This window comes from Rattus norvegicus, chromosome 7 (assembly GCF_021556685.1).
Source record: "Rattus norvegicus strain SHRSP/BbbUtx chromosome 7, alternate assembly SHRSP_T2T, whole genome shotgun sequence".
In the NCBI taxonomy this organism is placed as follows: domain Eukaryota; kingdom Metazoa; phylum Chordata; class Mammalia; order Rodentia; family Muridae; genus Rattus; species Rattus norvegicus.
In genome coordinates, this window is record NC_141540.1 from 8,176,326 (window position 1) to 8,181,618 (window position 5,293).

Below are 5,293 nucleotides of genomic sequence, written 5' to 3' on the forward strand. Positions count from 1 at the left end.
GAAAAAAGATAGCATTTTCAGCAAATGGTGCTGGTCCAACTGGAGGTCAACCTGTAGAAGAATGCAGATCGATCCATGCTTATCACCCTGTACAAAGCTTAAGTCCAAGTGGATCAAGGACCTCCACATCAAACCAGATACACTCAAACTAATAGAAGAAAAGCTAGGGAAGCATCTTTAACACATGGGCACTAGAAAAAATTTCCTGAACAAAACACCAATGGCTTATGCTCTAAGATCAAGAATCGACAAATGGGATCTCATAAAACTGCAAAGCTTCTGTAAGGCAAAGGACACTGTGGTTAGGACAAAACGGCAACCAACAGATTGGGAAAAGATCTTTACCAATCCTACAACAGATAGTGGCCTTATATCCCAAATATACAAAGAACTCAAGAAGTTAGGCCGCAGGGAGACAAATAACCCTATTAAAAATGGGGTTCAGAGATAAATAAAGAATTCACAGCTGAGGAATGCCTAATGGCTGAAACACGTAAAGAAATGTTCACATCTCTCTTCATAAGGGAAATGCAAATCAAAACAACCCTGAGATTTCACCTCACACCAGTGAGAATGGCTAAGGTCAAAAGCTCAGGTGACAGCAGATGCTGGCGAGGATGGGGAGAAAGAGGAACACTCCTCCATTGTTGGTGGGATTGCAGACTGGTACAACCATTCTGGAAATCAGTCTGGAGGTTCCTCAGAAAATTGGATATTGAACTGCCTGAGGATCCAGCTATACCTCTCTTGGGTATATACCAACAAGGTGCCCCAACATATAAAAAAGTCACGTGCTCCACTATGTTTATCGCAGCCTTATTTATAATAGCCAGAAGCTGGAAAGAACCCAGATGCCCTTCAACAGAGGAATGGATACAGAAAATGTGGTACATCTACACAATGGAATATTACTCAGCTCTCAAAAACAATGACTTTATGAAATTCGTAGGCAAATGTTTGGAACTGGAAAATATCATCCTGAGTGAGCTAACCCAATCACAGAAAAACACACATGGTATGCACTCACTGATAAGTGGCTATTAGCCCAAATGCTTGAATTACCCTAGATGCCTAGAACAAATGAAACTCAAGACGGATGATCAAAATGTGAATGCTTCACTCCTTCTTTAAAAGGGGAACAAGAATACCCTTGGCAGGGAATAGAGAGGCAAAGATTAAAACAGACACAGAAGGAGCACCAATTCAGAGCCTGCCCCACAAGTGGCCCATATATATACAGCCATCCAATTAGACAAGAAGGATGAAGCAAAGAAGTGCAGGCCAACAGGAGCCGGATGTAGTTCGCTCCTGAGAGACACAGCCAGAATACAGCAAATACAGAGGCGAATGCCAACAGCAAACCACTGAACTGAGAACGGGACCCCCGTTGAAGGCATCAAAGAAAGAACTGGAAGAGCTTGAAGGGGCTCGAGACCCCTTATGAACAACAATGCCAAGCAATCAAAGCTTCCAGGGACTAAGCCACTACCTAAAGACGATACATAGACTGACCGCGGACTCTGACCTCATAGGTAGCAATGAATATCCTAGTAAGATCACCAGTGGAAGGGGAAGCCCTTGGTCCTGCTAAGACTGAACCCCCAGTGAACGTGATTGTTGGGAGGAGTGTGGCAATGGGGGGAGGATGGGGAGGGGAACACCCACAGAGAAGGGGAGGGGGAGGGATTAGGGTGATGTTTGCCCGGAAACCGGGAAAGGAATAACATTCGAAATGTAAATAAGAAATATTGAAGTTAATGAAAAAATAATTGAAAAAAAAAAAAGAATTAGCCTCTCTCTTCTCTGCCACCTACTGATGCACATGTGACACAGTAGCCATACCTGCAACACTTATAGGGCCAGGCAGAAAATATAAAAAAAATTAAACACAGAAATGCTAAACTCTTACTCTGTGTGGATTACACACTCACACACACACACATATTGTATATATGTATCATATATATTTAAAATAATATTTGCTATAATGACCATTGTCTATGTCTCTTTATACTACTATGTACTATTGTATATACACTGATATCTCATAAATGTTAGTTGAATTTTAATTTTTAGCTAACATATTCCATTTGATGCTTCATTAAAAAATTATAACACCAGTAATTGGTTTCACTATGATATTTTCAATCATAATTTGCATTTTTTTCTTTCTTTTGTTGTTGTATGCTCTTTTTTCTTTTATTGGATATATATTTATATATAAATCCCCTGTCCTGTCTCCATTCCCTTCTTCAATAAATGTTCCCCTCCCAAACTAACCACATTCCTTCCATCTTGACATTCCTCTACACTTGGTTCCAGCCTTGGCCGGACCAAGGGCTTCTCCTTCCATTGGTGCCCCAAAAGGCCATCCATTGCTACATATGCACCTGGAGCCATGGGTCAGTCCATGTACAGTTTTTGGGTAGTTGTTTAGTCCCTCGGAGCTCTGGTTGGTTGGCATTGTTATTCTTATAAGGTTGCAAGTCCCTTCAGCAATTTCAATCCTTTCTCTAGTTCCTCCATCAAGGATCCCATTCTCAGTTCAATGATTTCCTGCTAGCATTTGCCTCTGTATTTGATATGCTCTGTGATTCTCCAGAAACAGCTATATCCTGCTCCTGTCAGCATGTACTTCTTAGCTTCATCAATCTTATCTAGAGTTGGTGACTGTATATGTATTGGCTGTATATCAATGTGGGGAAGACCCTAAAAGGCCATTCCTTCGGTATATGCTTGAAACTTTGCCTCCATATCCCCTCCTATGAATATTTTTGATTTCCCTTTTAAGAAGGAATAAAGCATCTGCACTTTGGTGTTGGGAGCGATGCCCTCGGAACTCTCCATTATTGATGTTATTATTATGGTTAGAATTAAGTATGACTAGGTTCATGGAAAATCTCCAGCCAGCTGCAGAAGACTAATACAAATCTGGTGGTCAGGATCAATAATGATATGATAAAGTTCTGACCTTGCTGAGAAATACATCTGACGTCAAGATGCCCAATGTGATAACCTGTAACCTTTCTGAAAAACCAACATCCTGCTGACTAATAGGTATGAAAAACATGTGATCTTTCTGACATCCTGTCAACATCAGCTGATTCCCTCACCATACAAATATTGTGTCCTTGGCCTGAGTAAATGTTTCTTACTTCCCCCTCCCTCTGTTACTCCTGTTATGGTATAAATTCAGCGTTGGGGAAAAATAAAATTGTCGCCTTGATCAGACTCTTGTCTTGGCGTACTTTTTCGTGTCTCTTGTCCCCCAATTCTCTTCCACGTATTCTCAGCCCCGTCGTTGACACTTTGATCATCCACCTTCTTGAGCTTCATGTGGTCTATGGTTTGTATCTTGTGTAATTTGAGCTTTTATGCTAATATCCACTTACCAGTGAGTTCATACAAGGTGTGTTTTTCTGTGATTGGGTTACTTCACTCAGGATGATATTTTCTAGTTCATTCCACTTGCCTACGAATTACATGAAGTCATTGTTTTTGATAGCACTCAATTTTGTAGATGTACAACATTTTCTGAATCCATTCCTCTGTTGAAGGACATCTGGGTTCTTTCCAGCTTATGGCTATTATAAATAAAGCTGCTATGGACATAGTGGAGCATGTTTCTTTGTTGTGTGTTGGAGCATCTTTTGGGTATATGCCCATGAGAGGTATAGCTTGGTCCTCAGGTAGTACAATGTCCAGTTTTCTGAGGAACCTACAGAATGATTTCCAGAGTGGTTGTACTAGTTTGCAATCCCACCAACAATGGAGGAGTGTTGCTCTTTCTCCACATCCTCACCAACATCTGTTATCACCTGAGTTATTGATTTTAGCTATTCTGACTGGAGTGAGGTGGAATCTCAGGGTTGTTTTGATTTGCATTTCCCTGATGGCTAAGGATGCTGAACATTCTTTTAGGTAATTGTCAGCCATCCGATATTCTACAGCTGAGAATTCTTTGTTTAGCTCTGTACACAATTTTAATAGGGTTATTTGTCGCTCTATTGTATAACTTCTTGAGTTCTTTGTATATTTTGGATATTAGCCCTCTATCAGATATAGGATTGGTAAAGATCTTTTTCCAATCTATTGGTTGCCATTTTGTCCTAATGACAGTGTCCTTTACCTTACAGAAACGTTGCATTGTTATGAGGTCCCATTTGTTGATTCTTGATCTTAGAGCATAAACCATTTGTGTTCTGTTCAGGAAATTTTCCCTACTGCCCATGTGTTCAAGGCTCTTCCCCACATTTTCTTCTATTAGTTTGAGTGTATCTGGTTTGATGTGGAGGTCCTTGATCACTTGGAAGTAAGTTTTGTACAGGATGATAAGTATGGATCGATCTGCATTCTTCTACATGCTGACCTCCAGTTGAACCAGCACCAATTGTTGAATTGTTATCTTTTCCCGTTGAATGGTTTTAGCTCCTTTGTAAAAGATCAAGTGACCATAGATGTGTGGGTCCATTTCTGGGTCTTCAATTCTATTCCACTGATCTACCTGCCACATAGTACCAATACCATAGAGTTTTTATCACTATTGGTTTCTAATACTGCTTGAGGTCAGGGAAGGTGATTCCCCGAGAAGTTCTTTTATTGTTGAATATAGTTTTCCTTTTCCTGTTTTTTTCTTTTGTTATTCCAAATGAATTTTCAAATTGCTCTTTCTAGCTTGATAAAGTATTGAGTTGGAATTTTGAATGGGGATTACATTGAATCTCTAGTTTGCTTTCAGAAAAAATGGCTATTTTCACTGTCTTAATCATGTCATTCCATGAGCATGGGAGATCTTTCAATCTTCTGAGATCTTCTTCAATTTCTCTCTTCAGAGACTTGAAGTTCTTGTCATACAGATCTTTCACTTGCTTGGCTAGAGTCACACTCAGGTATTTTATGTTATTTGGGACTATTGTGAAGTGTGTCATTTCCTTAATTTCTTTTTCAGCCTGTTTATCCTTTGAGTAAAAGAAAGCTACTTATGTGTTTGAGTTAATTTTATACCCAGCCATTTTGCTGAAGTTGTTAATCAAGCTTAGCCTTTCTCTGGTGGAACTTTTGGGGTCACTCAAGTATACTATTATATCATCTGCAAAAAGTGATATTTTGACTTCCATAATTTGCATTTTTAGCTACTTCCCTAACAAACAACCCCAACCTCTAACCTTCCTTCCCTACTAGGCCAGTTTTTCTTTAATGTCTCATATATTTTTTCATCTCTTGTGCCTTTACTACCTCTTTTCTCACCTCTTGTGGTACCTTTTTAATTATATGGTGTTGATGCACATTCACA

General features: G+C 39.6%; 1 pseudogene; it reads right to left on the reverse strand.

Annotated features, from left to right (window-relative positions):
* Positions 1-1,756: 1,756 nt before the first annotated feature.
* LOC120094002 (small nucleolar RNA SNORA17) lies at positions 1,757-1,864 on the reverse strand (annotated as a pseudogene).
* Between the last annotated feature and the right edge of the window lie 3,429 nt (positions 1,865-5,293).